The following is a 17,819-nucleotide window of genomic DNA, read 5'->3' on the forward strand; positions in this document are numbered from 1 at the left end:
GAAGTTTACATGGCTGAGATAATCAGAAAATATCGCCAACATTACTGAGGGGTATTTTGCCACCGTTGAAAATTTGATGTTGCCAGGCCTGGGAATCGAACCCACGACCTTCTACGTGCAAGGCGGGCGTGCATACCATTGCACCACGGTGGCACACTATTTATTACATTATATAATTTTTTGATTCCAGATGCCGATTTCCGGCTGATGTTTTCAACTTTGAGGAAAAATCCGATCAGTGAAATGGACATAAATTACATTAAAGCGAATTTTTATAAATAGAAGACCCTTTTAAGGGGCCTCCAACGGGCTCTTTATACATAGAAGACCCTTTCAGCGGACCTTCTGTAGATAGAGTTCCCTTCTTACGGGTCTTCTATAGACACGAGCTTTCTGTAGATTGAAGGTCATTTCAGCGGACCTTCTATAAACAGAAGATCTTTTCCTCCTCCTCCTATCCTTTCAACGGACTTTATATCGATAGAAGTCCTTTCAGTTGGTCTTCAACACGATCTGAGAAGTGGACATAAAGCCGATATGTCTGATGAGCTCCTTTTTCACTTGCAACAAATCTCCGATCATCAAGCTTAAATCCAACGAAAAAAATTAATAAAATTTAACATTAAAATGATCTACGCCTTGACAGGCAAAATTTCTAATTAAAAAACCGGTTGAGCCCGGCTGGGATTTGAACCCACATCCTCGAAAAACATATGTAAAATGTTATTACGACGTTCATAACTTCCAAAGGCTGCGCTAGTCCCGGTCCACACTAGAGTGATTTCATTGAAAAAATTTCATGAAATTAGGCTTTCATAGATCGAGTTCCCCACCACAGCAATTTGATGTTATTACTCTACTATGGAACTCGATCTAGGGGCGCATAATTTTACGAATATTTTCAATGAAATCACTCTATTGTGGACCGGGACTAGCGCACCAGATTGAACGGACAACTATCCATCGCTGTAAAAATACATTGCATTTGAGAAGTCAAAGAAGCAAATATGTCTGATGATCTGCAAAACCAGGTCACATAATTTCGTGTGGGATCGAAATCTTCGGTTGTCCGTTTTCACTTTCAAAAAATCTTCGACCATCAAGCTCAACTCCAACGAAAAAATAAATAAAAACAAGTAAAATGGTATCAGTCGACATTGCCGACAGAGATATACCCTCAGTCTGTGTGATTTGAAACAATTTTTTTTTCAAATACATAAAAATTTTGATTTGGATTAAAGCTCAAAAGTTTTGCAGGGGAGGTATCTAAAGGAATGGACCGACAAGTCTATTTTGGAAGTGGGTCTTAATTTGGGAGTCATTCCTCTTTATAGATATCGCACCCACCAGTCATTTCAGTTGGTCACCATATAATTTAAAGCTTTGGGACCATTATATCAGGAAACATGGATTTGTCCACGAAAAACATAATATCGCTCTAAACAGGGCCACAAGGAAGACATACGTTAAAAATTTTCTATGGGTCCTCGAACAGACCCTAAACCGCACCAAAATGTTGAAAATTTTTGAGGATTTTACCATAAGAAGGGAACTGCTTTGGCCCACTTTTGAACATAAATTAAGCCTGGCCAAATACTTCGAGATCCAAAGTTTGGACCAAATCAGTTGCTTCGCTTATGAGATATCCAGCGTAGGTAATGGAAAGCAATAATCGATTTTTCGTCTTTTCGATTTTGTGGTCTGGCGATTATTTCAGTTGTCCTAAAGCTCGGCTTTCGACTCTTTCATAACCGCAGAAAATCGATTATAATCGATTTTCGGGTTTTCTTTTGAAACTGTAAAACCGCCAAAACTGTAAAATCGCCAAGTCAACAACCTATGGGCAAACTCGAATCGATCACAAAATAATCGATTATGCGATTTTCCCTCCAGACAAAAGTCGACTCTGATTTTTAGACTTTTGACTGCAAACAGTCGATTAATCGAAAGTCGACATACCTATCACTACGCGCGTACCATTTTAGTGCATATTTTCGAACTTTTGTGGGGGATGTACCGGAAGGAGTGGGCCTAAAAGCACCACCTTCGAATTTTATTAAATATTGGAATAAATATTAAGAAACGCGAAGTGTGGATTCGGTTCGAGAGTGGTGGTGAAATTCGAAGGTGGTGCTTTACTGGCCTAGGGATTTCTTACAGCTTTCGAGCCATTTTCTCAAGAAGTATGGACTTGCCACCACTTGAGTGCAACCTGTTGCAAACAAAATAAAAACGATTCGGGAGGAGGTCCTAAACTGCACTTGACATCTATAGTCCATATTCTAACCGGATGTATGTATGTCTTGTAGAAATATTACGATGTGCAAAGTATGGAGCAAATCGGCTACTGCTTTTTTCGAGAGTTGTCGTGCGCAACATTATAATGAAAAGTTTTGAACTTTTGTGGGGGAGGTACCCAAAGGAGTGGATAGCCCATTTTAGAACTTGATTTAAGTTTGCGCAAGATATTACAACTGCCAAATTTTGGACCAAATAGTTTAATCAGTTCAGTTACTACACATGGTGCCATTGGGATTTTGTACACCTTTCGGGCTATGTTCTCAGAAAGTATGGAAATGCCCCATACAAGTTGTTGCAACAAAAATCAAAGCGATTCGAGAGCAGGTCTTAACCTGAACTCATCCGAAATGTTGTGTGGAGTGGACCTATAGAGTCCATATTGGAACCTCACCTATATCTGGTAGAAATTTCACAACGTGCAAAGTATGGAGCCTTGTTCTTACAAGAGCGTACGGAAATAAACTTTATGAAATGTTTGCAATCGTTCCGTTTCGTATTTTCCATAGGAACAAAACAAAACATAACCCAAGTTAACCGAACTCGCTGTTTAGTTTCGTTTTGTTTACATTCGTGAGTGCAATCAAAATGAAAAATGAAAAGTTCTCAACTTCACAACAACTTATAGAAAACGAAACCGTACAATACACATTGCAAACGTTTGCAAACGATTGGTGGTTGATTGAAACATCCACCCCAGTATGTTCCAAGTATGTGATGTTTGGTTTGTTTATTGGGTTGTTAAACAATTAAATGTGTGTGTGCAAACATTTGCAAAAGATTCATTTTGTTTCGTTCGTGAATCTAACAACTCGGAACAGCATTGCCGAAGTACTTTTCAGCAATCGTACGGTTTTGTTCTTCTTCAGATGAAAGTTTTTGTTTTGTTTCGAGAACGAAACGATTCAGAAAAAATGAAAAGTTTCTGACTGTGTATGAATGCTACGGGAATCGTTTCGTTTGTTTGCGTTCATTGTATAAAAACAGGAATGTCGGGGTCAAACTCCACTGTTCTACTACCATTTTAAGAAGTTTTGAAAAAGTCCTTACAAAATCTCTAGCATAGGTGTGTGTATTTTTTGTCCTCCCACTGTAACACTCTTTTGCTGCTGTTGTTGTTGCATTACAAGTCCTATTATTCTTCATTGTTGCCGTTTATATTATTGTTATTTGGTAGTTATGTTGTGTTTTGCAGTTATAAATATTGCTGCTGTAGCTAAATATGGCTGCAGTTGGTGAAGTCGGCTGTTGGTTGTCACTGTCAACCACATGAGGTACCCATTCATGGTATTTTTTATCCCCCACATTGCTCCGCTCTCTTACAACACTTATTGTACAACAATTATTTTGCCACTTTATGAAAACATTTATACATTTTTGAAATACATAAAATTCATTGCCATGGTCGAGGATTCTGTTCTGCCAACTCTTCCAACTCTTCCAAGCTGCAAAAGCTGAGAGAAATGATTAAATGCTTGACAGGTACATTCATCATAATGTCCTTGTTAAGATAGCTATTTAGTTTTTCAACCCACCACAGCTCCTCTGCTCAGTTTCATTACAACTTCTGTTTTGGGTTAATAACTTTTCTCTTCTTCTTCTAAAAAACACAATGAAGAAAAACAAACACTAATATTTACATATAGAAAACAAAGTTATGTTTTCTATTGGTGCTGCTGCTGCTGTTGATTTTCAATTAACTGCACAAATGGCAAAAGACAGCAGCAGCCAGACAAATGGCCAAACAACGAACGACTGCATAATTGTTGTACGTTCGTTCGCTGAACACTTTAAGTGCAATGAAGGTAAATGAACTAGCAAACAATAAGAGCAGAAGCAGCTGCAGCAGCAAAGCAAAAAAAGTGAAGATGAGCTGAGAGAATCATTATTTGTTGTGATTGTTGTTTCATTTGAAATTGTTTTCATATTATTTGTTTTTTTTTTTCAATTGCTGTTGTTCGGTTTTTGAAATCTGACGTCAATTAGCAACAAATTTAAATTGTAATGATTTTTAATAACTCACTCAAGTATTATTTACCACAAATATAAATATTTATATCTATCAGGGATTTATATAAGTAGACGAACTCTTGTAATAAATTAATTGAAATAAATTGCAAGAGCTTTAAGTGAATGATGAATTTTTAATTTGCTTGAATGGCAAATCAAAATCAATGGGGGATAAAAATTGCTTTATATATTAAAATGTGGATTATACAAACACACATATACATGCATATGTAAATTAAAATGGTATTATTTAAAATAAGTTATAGGCTGTTTGTTGATGCTTTAGTTATTTTATTAAAATTCATCCAATACGCTGGAAATAAAAAATAATTACATATTATGCTGAGTATGCTTTAATTCGAAAATAAATAAGCGCCCAGATGTATGCAAATTATATTTGAAAATGCTTAAGCCATTTAGTGGAATTTAAAAAGAAATGAACACATTTCAATAATTTACTAATACAACCCTTATTTTAACAAGGACATATCGCTCGAAATGAGTGGTTAATTTTTGGCCACTAAAACAAACAAGCACTTAAATAAGTAGCTACTTATAGTCGTGATTACTTATTTTAGTGGCCGAGAAATAACCACGTAATTCACGAGACATGTTTTTTTTTTTTTTTAAATAATGGGTTAGTTAGAGGTTTTGTAATGGGTATTTTTTTTCTGGGAAACACCCTTTCCGCAGCTTTTCTATAAAATGAAAATTTGTCAATAATATTCAATATTTTACTTCTATAAACAAAACCGGACATATGCGGCTGTTGCAATGGGCTTTCTATAAATTAAGACTTTTTAAGTGGTATTTGTATAAAAAAATTATAAGGACAGAAAACCCTTAATAAGGTCTTCTTTTGATATACAAACCTTTTAAAAGGTTTTCTATATTACGAAACCTTCAGTGGGTCTTTAATACTTCGGTTAATTGGTTCCCTATAATGCAAATAAACTGCTCGTTTAGCAGAGGTAGATCGAAAACACTTTCATAAGGCTTGCAATGTTTCTTCTATAGATAGAAAACAATTTCAACGGGCTTCAATAGATAAACAACTTTAACCTTTAACTTAAAAACCTTTGAACGAGCCCTATATACTTTAATCCTTTTAATTTATAGGAGACACTTTCAACAGGACATTAAAAGGGCCTTCCCGTCCTATACATGGACCGGTTTTTTTAAAAACAGACGACGGGCCTTTGGCTTCTTCGGTCAATGTAATGCCAAATATTTTTATCAACATAGAACTCCTGCGGGACGGAAAATTGAAAGAAAAAAAAACGGACCGTTTTGAGATAGAAAACACTGTCAACGGTCCTTCAATAGATAGAAGACACTTTCAAAGACCCTTTCTACGGGTCTTCTATACATGAAAGACCCTTCAACGGATCTTCTGTCGACGGAAGACCCTTTCAACGGATAAAATACCTTTTGAATGGGTCTTCTATAAATAAAAGGCCTTTTCAATGGGGCCCTTTAGGGGGCCTTCGATTTATAGAAGATCTTTTAATGGGCCTTCTATACATAGAAGACCCTCTTAATGGACCTTATATAGATAGAAGACTCCTTGAAAGGACCTTGAACATAAAAAAGACTCCGTTAAGGGCCCTTCCATAGATTGCAGATCCTATTAACGGGTCTTCTATAGATGAAAACCCTTTAAATGAACTTCTATAGACAAACGACTCTTTCAAGGGACCTTCTATAGAAAAATATCCTTTTAAATTACCTTGTATAGATATAAGACACTGTTAAGGGAACTTTTATAGATAGACAACCTTTTAAGGGTCCTTCTATGGACTGAAGACCCTATACGGGACTTTCTCTAGACAAAATACTCTTTTCTTCAAGGAACCTTATATAGATATAAGACCCCTTTAAGGGACCTTCTATAGATAGAATACCCCTTCAAGGGACCTTATATGCACCTTTTTTAGATGTAATTCGAATTACCTTAATTGTAATTCGAGAAGTTTATTTGTAATTCTTAACGTTTCATTTGTAATTCAAATTATTCCACTTGCAATTCGAATTATTCCATTTGTAATTCGAATTATTCCATTTGTAATTCGAATTATTCCATTTGTAATTCGAATTATTCCATTTGTAATTCGAATTATTCCATTTGTAATTCGAATATTCCATTTGTAATTCAATTTATTTAATATGAAATTCAAATTATTCCATTTGTAGTTCTTTTCATTTTCATTTTTCTTTTTTTCTAATTTCAAATAAAACAATTCGAATTGTAAATGGAAGAATTCGAATTACAAATGGAATAATTTGCATTTCAAATGGAATAATTTAATTACAAATGGAATAATTCGAATTACAAATGGAATAATTCGAGTTACAAATGGAATGTTTCGAATTGTATCTGAGAAAGATCTATCCACACCTTTTTCAGATGTAATTCAACCCATTTAGGAGATCTTCTGTAGATACAAAACCTCTTGTAGGGTCTTCTATAGATAAAAGACCCATTTAAATTACCTTCTATAGATAGAAGACCCCAATAACGGACCTTCTATCCATAGAAGACTCCTTTGAGGGACATTCTATAGATATAAGAACCCTTTAAACGACATTCTATAGATAAAATACCCTTTTAAGGTGTCTTCTATATATAGATGGCCCTTGCAAGGTACAGACTACCCCTTAGAGGGGTCTTCAAGAGATAGAAGACGCTTTAAACTGACCTATAGATGGAATACACTTTTAAGTGGCATTTTCTAGATAGAATAGCCTTTCAGATAGACGACTAAGCTTGCCTTCTGTGGATGGAAGTGCAATGTAGGGTTCCTTCTATAGATAGAAGATCCTTTAAAGGGCCTTTTAAGGGGACTACTCTAAATAAAATACCCTTTGGAAGGGTATTCTATTGATAGAAGAACCTTAGGGGCCTTCTATAAATATAACCCCCATTTAACCCATTTCGTCCCCATACAAATTTTTTATTTATTTTTTAAGAAAAGAAAAAAACATTTTTAAGGTAATTAGGAAACAAAGATGTCAAAAATCTACTCAAAAAAATCAGATTTTTCGTTTCCCCGAAAATGGTGTTTGAAATTTCGAACACTGGCGCCAACACTATATGTGTAGAAGTAAAGAAAGAGACTTATTTGCTGTTTTATTGCCTTATTTTATGATTTTTTAATGAAAAAATGGTTGAAGAGTGGTATTGAGTCTTCTATGGGCCTACAAAACTTTTCCCCGGAAATGTGTCAGTACCGGTCCACATTTTGGATAGAACGGTACCGCCCGATTTTCGGGGTTTTTCCAAGGATTTAGCTGCATTATCCTACAGAAATGGTTGTAGTTTAATAGATATTAAGTCTTCTTTGGGGTTACTAAACTTTCTCCAGAAATTTGTCAGCACTAGTCCATGCTTTATATAGCCTCAGTAGAACCGTACCTCCCGATCTTATTGTTTTCAGGATTTTAGCCGAACTATCTTACAGAAATGGCTCCACGATTTGATATAGCTACTGACATATAGGTTAAGAACCAGTGTTCCAAATTTCGAACAGTCAACTTTGCACATATGTAAAGTTGCGCTTGCGCATGTAAATCATGTTCTTTATATTTTGTGAACCGGTATCATATATTGGCAATAATTCCCCGTGATTACATTTTAAATTGCATTTTTTTATAATTTTTTAAAATTATTTAAAAAGTATCCAAACATATAGGTTTCAAAAAGCTATCCCTAAAATCGAGGGGGAGGGGGAGTTTTCAAGGGAAGAATTTTTTTTATTTGAATGAAACAGATGAGACTTAATAGCTTTTTCATCCATAAATCGTTTTTTAGAAAAAAATGTGATTTTACTGTTTGAAAATCTAACACAAAGTACGAAATGAGTTAAGAACCCTTGCACAGATGCAACACCTTTTTAATACATAAAAGTGCACAGTGCGCCTGAACTAAATTTAAATGAAACATGCATACACCTGGGAAGTTTTTTTTGGATTCTTAAACTACAACGTTCATAAATGGGAAAAATAAAAAATCGCCGTAGCGCTTTTTAAATTAATAGCGGTCAAAGTTCACAATTTTAGAGTTTTTTATGTTTTCTCGACTTTGTTGGAAACGCATGTCTAATCGAAATCGGACTAAAGAAAATGTTATAGCATTGAGACCTCTTTACACTATTTTCTTTAGTCCCATTTCGAAAGGACTTGCCGTTTCCAAGCAAAATTCTGTAAACCTAAAAATGTGAACTTTGACCTCGATTTAATTAAAAACCTCTCCAGCGATTGTTTTCTTGTTTTTGGATTTTTCTCATCTATGAACATTGCTGTTTCAGAAACCGCAAAAAATTCCTAGGTGTAAGCGGTTGTTTATTTAAAGTTAGTTAGGCGCACCGTGCATGACATTGTTTTATAAGGAGACGGTACAGTCAGTGCATTGTCCCAATTAGAACTTCTTTATCTCAAAAACGGCAAAATCTACGAAAATATCATAAAGGTCAATCATGTAGAGAATTTTCACTGCTACAACATTTTCTTTAGTCCCATTTCGTTAGGACTTGCAATTTCCAAGCAAAATCGTGAAATCCTAAAAAAACCCAAAAATGTGGACTGTGACCGCGATTTATTTGAAAAGCACTTCGTAGATTTTTTTTTGTCATTTATGAATCCGTAAAAACTTCCCAGGTGTAAAGGTGAAAGGTTATTTAATTTAAAGTTAGTTCAGGCGCACCGTAAGTAAATCTTAAAGGGAATTTTATATATAGAAAACTCTTATAAAGGTTCTTCTACAGATAAAAGACTATTTTAAAGGACCTTCTATAAATCGATGACCCTATCGGGAGTTCTTCTATAGAGAGAAGGTTCTCTAAAAGTTGTATATGTATAGAATATACTTTCAACCAATTTTTGGTTATAATTACATTCCCAGCTTGCTTTTGTACTTAACATAACAACTGATTGTGTAACACAGAAGGGCTGGGAAAATAATACATAAGGATGTTTAGGGTTTCCAAAACCAAGAACAATCAATCAAACGGAAACAAGGATCTTCTTGCTTAATGTTATAAATAAAAAAGGCACAAGGACATAGAAAAAAATTAGTATTGTTTTTTGGGTTAAATTGTTATGCAAATTTAATCAAAAAATGTTAAATGATATTTTCTCTATACAACAAACAATTAACAATAGATTTTTCAAAGCAAAAAAAAAAACGCTATAAATCTCTGCATGGCGTAACGAAATAGGATTATGATAAATTATTGTTATTTATCAAAGAAATGCTTTTTAAGGAAAATTATTTCTTTAAAATTTCCGCAGCTACTATTTCAACAAATGTAATAATTATGATTACCCTGAATGGATGATAGAAAAATAAAACCGGAGGGGTTAAATATAGTAGCGTTGACAGCTGTTGTGTTGTAAGTCAAAAAGGAATCATTTATTATGTCCATTTAACCCCCTTTTCGAGTAAAGGGTTACATGTTTGTTCCGTCTTCTTTTAGGGTATTATAAATAATATCCTGTGTACCCATATTATTGTGATTATTAGTTATGCAGTTGAGAAAATTATCCTTTTTTGTTGTTTTTATAAAGGATAACAGTTAACTTGTTAATTATAATTTTAACATGTTGCTTGAAGTGATTGTTCGTTACGGCCAGCAGCCTAACTTAATTTTCAACAAAACACCGGAAAAGTTTTTTTCATAATCCTTTTGAAAAATGCATTTGTTAAGGTAGTGGTAAAATTTCTATGGTAAAGAAAGAGGAACAAACAATAAAGAATGCAGAGAATAAAGGAACAATAGATATCCTATTGAAAAGTTTTTATCCTAACAATCGTTTGTAAAGTAAAACATATGGTAGGGAAGGAAGAGGAAAAGATCTTCGAAAGTAGTAGAATATATTTTCTTTAAAAAAAGTGCATGAGTTTAGCTCAAAATTATTTAATTATAGTAAATCTACAATACTATAATTTAAAAAATATTTAAACATTAAAATTCCATCATGGCTGCATGCCTTTGACTTGATGGTTTTACACATTCATTAACTGATTTAATTTCATGCAACACTTGATTAATCGGGTACTAGAATTTCATGGATTCGTTAGCCACGAGAAGGAAGGGTGCCTGCCTTTTGAAATTTATTTAGTAAACAGTTCTTAGAATTTAAAGCAACAACGGCTTTCATGCCATGCTCTTTTTAAGTGTTATGTTTATTGTTTTCTTTGCAATGTGATGGCGTGCTTAAACGTTTCTTAAGAATATTAGATTATATCACTTGCTGCTATCGCTTTGGTTGTGGTTGGTGATTATAAACAATTTGAATAAATAAATGAGCTGCATTTTTGCCACACAATATTAAGTGGAAATTCCATATTTTCTTTAAATAGAAAAATATGCATTCATTTAATTTAAGATAGTAGTTTAAAAAGAAATATTTTGCAAAGCGTTTTGCATGATTTCTGATTTAAAACATATTCATTCAAATGTTTTCAATGTAGACAATGTTTGTGCTTCTATTGTCCAATTTAATATTTCTTCGGGGTTCATTGACTTCAAATGAAATTACTTTACCAACATTTCATACAAACATTACCTTCTCGTATATATTAAATCGAAAATTAAATAAACAAATAATTAAAATGAAAATAATCTTAAAAAAAATAATAGAAAGAAAATAAAACAAATAAATTGAAACATAAATCTGAAGTCGTAAAATTTCAGTAACCACAAAAAATCATCACATTAAAAAAATAAATGAAATACAAAGCAAAACTGTATACACAAAGAAAACAAAATCCTCAAATTACTATAAAAACATAAACAAAATGTTGAAATGCAAAAAGAAATATATTTCGATGATTTAACATAAATGAAATTATGAATGAAAAATAACAAAACTAAAGACCTCTCAGAAATAAAGAAAAACATCGTTTGATGCAATGTTTTGAAAATAAGAAAAATCCAAACATTAGATGTTGTTATTGTTAACAGAAAATGTGTTGTAGTAAGCATCATTATTTAATTCTGGGAATAAACAATTGTCCAGCTGTGACACATATTTTTTTCAACAACTAAGCGATATTTGTGCATACATATGAAGTTTCATAAGAAATAAACATGAAACAATGTTGCCTAAAAAATTTGTTATGCTTTAAATATTTGAGATGAAAAATAAACTACGTTTTAATGACTTCATTGAAACGAAAGAAATTTGAGATTAAAGCTGGAATTTGTAAAATGTGATTATTATTCTTATTTTGTTTTCCTTTTTGCTCTCTTTTGATGAATATGTTTGGACGAAATCCGTTTCAGACAATTTGGAGTCTATTTAGCCCTGTCATCCGTCCTGTCCATCTCTCTGTCAATTTTTTGTGTTTATGTTTACTTATATTAAATGTTTATTTACCCTCTCCGTCTGTATCAGACAATTGATTTAAACCCAATTTGGTCCAAACTTTTACTTATCGGTAAAATTTGTTCCAAACCCCGATTGGTTCGAACACCGTATATGGATGGAGCACGTTGGTCCAAGCCTTCGGGTACCTGTCACAAAATGTTCTAATTTGTTCGCAAAAGTGTTTTTTTACATTGCACAGTGGTTCCGCCCGTGGACACGTGGTACGTTATATATGGGAGCTATACCTAAACATGACCTATACTTAACATTTTTTGCAAGGAGGTATTCTGCTCACTCAGAACTCATAATGCAAAATTACAGCCAAATCGGTTGGAAAATGTGGGTAAAATCGTCAAAATTTCGAAAATCGGGGGGTATGTTTATGTGGGGGCTATACCTAAATGTAGACCGATATTGACCTTTTTTGCACGGAGCTATTTGGTGCAGCCAGAAATTAAAATGCCAAATTACTGCCAAATCAGTTGGAAATTTTCGCTAAAATTGACAAAATACCGAAAATCTGAGGGAACATTTATATGGGGGCTATGCCTAAACGTAGACCTATATTGAATATTTTTTGTAAGGAGGTAGTTTATTTACTCAGAACTCAAAATGCAAAATAACATTAAAATCGGTTGGTAAATTTGGCCAAAATCGTCAAATATATATCCAAATATGAACCTACGTTTAAAATTTGGAGGCGGTAGCTCGGTTAGAACTATTTTTGGCACTTTCTTCCATACAAGAGGGACCACTGTGCATTGGTCGGATCGTTTTCAATTTTGCAACAGGTTGTCCTCCCGGTCCCTATACGACAGTACAATTTTTTTTATTGAGATATTTGCCCAAAGGATGTAACAAATTCCTGCGTGGACTAATTAAAAAGAGTAATGAGGACGATTATTTACTAACGGAGGATCCGATTTGGATCGAAATGTTGAACATCGTATATTTTTCAAGTTCCAAGAAGATATGCATATGGCTACACTTAAGTGAAACTATCATCGATGGTCGTCCTTGCGATTCTGATTACAAATCCATGCTTGCTAATATGAGCCAAAAGCTCTAAAAGATCCTAAGGCGCAGGAACATACCCAGTGTGTTTTTTGAACATTCTGTTTCCACAAAGTCACATGGGAAGCCAATACATTTTGAAATATAGGTTCGGAAATGTGTCACTCTTTCATACACCTCGCTCATGTTGTTCTTAGTACACGCAGAAGAATATATGTTAGAAATATCTTTCGATCCAAACAAGTATATGTTTGGGAGCTTGTGAGGCTACCTTGGCAGTGGTATCTTTCCTGCACTAATTCTTTTAGTGACTGGCAGAGGAGGCTTGCCTTGACGTGTGGTTTCACCGATGACCGCGATCTTTGATGCAGAAGGGTTGGCTTTTGTAGGAACCACACGCATAGGTACAGGGGTCGATTTCGGTTCAGACTTCCTAGCTTGACTTGGCTGATTCATGCCTTTGATTCAATCTTTGGCCTTAAGGGGCTTTGGCCTCTTCGGTCAACGAGATGAGAGGGAGAAGCTCCGAATTTCTTTGGAGCAAGTAACGATTTGTTCATTCAAAAACTCTCATATAGAGGTAAGTGAGGGTTCCCTGTCGATGTACTTGCTGAGGTAGTGCATCGAATTACGGTAGGCTTCTTCTCCTTAGCCAACCGATTTGCGGAGATATTTGAGACGGGCAGTAGCGTCCTGTAGCGTTCCGGAAGGCCAGTCCTATCTGCTTCGGAAAATGACAGTCCTTCTGAGACTCCATACTGATACTGATACTCCATACTGACCTGAGACTCCATACTGATACTGTTGGTACCGTAACTGCAAACCATTGGAACACCGATAGTCCCGCGTTCGCCTGATACCTCGGCATGTTGTGATATTCAACGTATTAGAGATGCTCTAAAAATTCCTTGAAAATCACATTTCCAAAAGGACATGGTGACTTGAAGCCCCGCATCATTAAAACCGGGTCTTTTTATACCCTCCAACATAGTATGGAGGGTATATTAAGTTTGTTTGTAACACATCGAAATAATCGGTTGCGACCATATAAAGTATATATATTCTTGATCAGGAGAAAATTCTAAGACGATACTACCATGTCAGTATGTCCGTATGTTATAATCACTCCAGCGCCCGCAATAATTGAGATACAAGGCTAAAATTTTGCACCCGAGTGTCTTTTTCCATAGGCAGGTCAAGTTCGAAGATGGGTTATATAGGTCCACGATTTGGTATATCCCCCATACAATGGTACCACCCGATTTAAGGTATTTTGAGAATTTTAGTTACATTTTTTGACAGAACTACCTGAAATTTTACATTTGGCCAAGAAATTTCTTCACTAAAAATTTTCAAGATAGGTCCACGTTTTGGTACAGCCCCTATATAATGGTACCTCACGATTAAAGGTATTTTGAGGATTTTAGCTGCATTTACTGCCCAACTTGGCTCCAATTTAGCACTTGAAGTTTCAAGAGGTCAAAAAAACTTTTGCACCAAAAGTGATGGATATAGGTCCACGTTTGGGTATAGCCCCCATATAACGGTACCTCCCGATTTAAAGTATTTTAGCTACGGTCTTGACCAATTAACTGAAATTTGACATTTGACGTTCCCAATGACCAAAAAACTTCTCCACTAAAAATTGCCGAGATAGGTTGTAACGGTTTCAAGAGGTCAAAAAGACTTCTGCACCAAAAATGGTGGAGTTAGGTGCACGTCTTGGTATAGGTTCCATATAAGGGTACCTCCCGATTTAATATATGTTCGCTACCTTTTTTGGCCGAATTAGCTGAAATTTGACATTTGACGTTTTCAATGACCAAAAAACTTTTCCACTAAAAATTGCCAAGATAGGTCCACGTTTGTTCTGATCAGGATACAATTTTGAATCGATCCAGCCATGTCCGTCTGTGGGTCTGTTATAATCACCCTGGCGTCCACTATAATTGAGGTAGAACGCTTTATATTTGCAGCCGAGTGTATTTTATAATAGGCAGGTCAAGTACACAGATGGCGTATGTAGGCTCACGTTTGGGATTTATGGAATTTTAAGGCTTTTAGCTACATTAGCTACATGAACAAAAAACTTCTCTACGAAAAATTATCAAGATAGGTCCACGTTTTGGTATAGCCCCCATATAACGGTACCTCGCGATTTTGGGGATTTTAGCTAAATTTTTGAGCATTTTTGAGCAAACCGGCGGTAATTTGACATTTGAGGTTCTCAGTGGTCCCGAAACTTTTCCACCAAAAATCGTCAATAAAGGTCCATGATTTGGAATAGCTCCCAAATAACGGTACCCCCGATTTTCGGTATTTTGAGGATATTAGCTACAATTTTTAACCGAAATAGCTGTGATCTGATATTTGAGGTTATCGGTGGTTGCGAAACTTCTTCACCAAAAATCATGAACTTAGGTCCATGTTTTGGTATAGCCTCCATATAACAGTACCCCCGATGTTCGTTATTTTGAGGATTTTACATACAATTTTTACCCGAACTAGCTGTAATCTGATATTTAAGGTTCTCAATGGTCCCGAAACTTCTCCACCAAAAATCGTCAATATAGGCCCACGATTGGGTATAATCCCCATATAACGGTACCCCTCGATTTTCGGTATTTTGAGAATTTTAGCTACAATTTTTAACCGAACTAGCTGTAATCTGATATTTGAGGTTCTCAGTGGTTATAAAACCTCTTCACCAAAAATCATTAACTTAGGTCCATGTTTTGGTATAGCCTCCATATAACGGCACCCCCCGATTTTCGGTATTTTGAGGATTTTAGCTAAAATTTTTAATCTGTAATTTGGCACCTGAGGTTTTCATTTGTTACGAAACTTCTTCACCAGAAATCGTTAACTTAGGCCCATGTTTCGGTACAGCCCCCATATAAAGGTACCAAGAGATTGAGAAAATTTTAGATACATTTTTTGGCCAAATTTAGGCATTTGAGGTATCCTGGTCGAAGAACTTTTGCACCTAAAAGAAAACTAATTATTCCATTTTAGTTCAGAATATTTTATGGAGGAGGGTATAAAAACATCGGTCCGGCCGTACATAGTTTTTTACTTGTTTACTTCTTAAATCGTTTCATTTAGTGGTATTCGAATTTCGAACGCGTTCGAAATTTTCGTGAGACGTTAAAAACTGTTAAAATTTTATTTGATAAATTATTATTTTAGGATTAACCCTTTATTGCATGATTTTTTCTTTCTTGGCGAAATTAATGGAGGTTATAGATTTCGAGCTCCTTATTACGGAAAAAATAGTTAAAAATTGTTTAGTATGTATTTTTGGTATAATGTGAGCAAAATGCGGAATTGTTTAATATATTTCATCATGTAATATTTTCTATACTTTACGAATTTTTCTTCAAGTATTATTTAAAAAAAATCACAAACCCCCTTTACTAACGATATTTCAACTCGTTACCCTTTTTAATCTCCAGAATCTTTAATATAAAAAAATTAAAATAAATATATATATAATAATATTATTTAATGTTTTATTTTCAAACAGCGGATTTTTATCTTCAGGCTCGTATTACTGTTAGTTACAGTTGTTGTTTTTTTTAACAGTTATATATTTTTTTTTATGCTGTGGACTTTAAAAAGATATCTTGACATTATAAACATAGGGTAAACGTATGCTTTATATATTTTTTGTGGATTTAATAAAATGATGGAAATTTCCATCTATATACAAAGAAGGGTTAAACATATAATTGACAATAAAATTTGATGGCTTATTTCAGTTTTTATTTTAAAAACATTGTATGTAAACCGCCATTCATTTCATCCTTAATAAATATTTATTAATTTCATAACTCATAGGATCGATCTTCTTCAATAATATCAAGAAATTTATGACAATATTTCATAATTTCATGGAGCAACTTCTGGGCATAGACTTCTTGGAAAAAGCAAGCAACTCAATTTCAAAAACTAATTTCACCCCTGAGTATAACACACAAGGAAAATGAAATCCTTTTCAAAAATTCACAAAACAAAAATTTCCCTCACTAAACTAAAGACACAACTTTATTGAAGAAAGATAGCCTCAGCAAAGGCAGGCTTCTATAATCCAACCAAACAATGAATGCGAACTGCATATCCTCCTGCATATGCAGTTATTCGAAAATGGAAATACATAATAGTAAATTCCCTTGCATATTTTATAAGAAAAATGGAGTATCTCGTCGGTGTTTGTGTTCGTCCAAGGTTTTTATATTGAGTTAAGTATGAATGAAATTGAATATGTAATCAAAGAAAATAAAGAAAAAAAATAAACAACAAGGTACATATAATAAGGACAAAGAATACCAGGTTTTACAATTCAATTTGGTAAATGCATGCGTAACACAAAACCAATGCTGGCTGGCTTTCAGTCAGTTTTTCTTTCAATTTTTTTGGCTTTATTTGTATGCATAGATTTGGTAGTGTTTTTTCTTCAGTTTTGTTCTTTTGCATTTGCCAAAAATTTTGTTCTGTTTTTTTCCCGACTAAATTGAATTTTTGCATTGCATTTATAAATATTTAATGTAATATTATATCTGTATTTGAGTAGTTGTAGAGGAAACGAGAAATATTCTGAATCTAGACTATATAATGACTATTTTGCAAATTGTATTATTAAAACTAGAAAATGGAATTTCCAACAAAACCATATGTGTCCTCTATTGATTTGAAGTGGTGGTGCTACACTGAAAAAATAGGAAGAATCAGAAGAAAAAATAGAACAACGAGAAAAAAGGAAATTGTTACGCAAAGGAATTCTATTAGGATGTCTATCAATAGATGGAAACTGCAGTCAGCACTGTCACCATTTCTGAAGCTCCTAGTGGTAAACAGGATACTCACAGATTCCAATCGGATTCGTATAAAAATTGTTGTCAATTTCCATCTGCTTTGGATACGGATAAGTCAGTGAAATAAGTGTCGAATATGTAAATTTTTCTTTTCTATTTACCAATGTAATTTATATTTTAATTAAGGTTTTTTATTGGGCTTTTCTTGGTCAAAAATTGTCGGCTACCTTGGGCACTCATTTTTCAGAGACAACAACCTTAAAGTTCATAGGCATATCTGATTACAATTTTCTACATTTGAAAGTAACAACT

General features: G+C 34.2%; 1 protein-coding gene across 2 annotated transcripts in view; it reads right to left on the reverse strand.

The window, feature by feature from the left end:
* The window catches only part of LOC141389494 (headcase protein-like), a 518,007-nt gene that overhangs the window by 300,088 nt on the left and 200,100 nt on the right, over positions 1-17,819 (reverse strand). The gene's annotated exons all lie outside the window — the stretch shown is intronic.

This window comes from Musca autumnalis, unplaced genomic scaffold (assembly GCF_047663935.1).
Source record: "Musca autumnalis isolate F117 unplaced genomic scaffold, ASM4766393v1 scaffold_1, whole genome shotgun sequence".
Lineage (NCBI taxonomy): Eukaryota > Metazoa > Arthropoda > Insecta > Diptera > Muscidae > Musca > Musca autumnalis.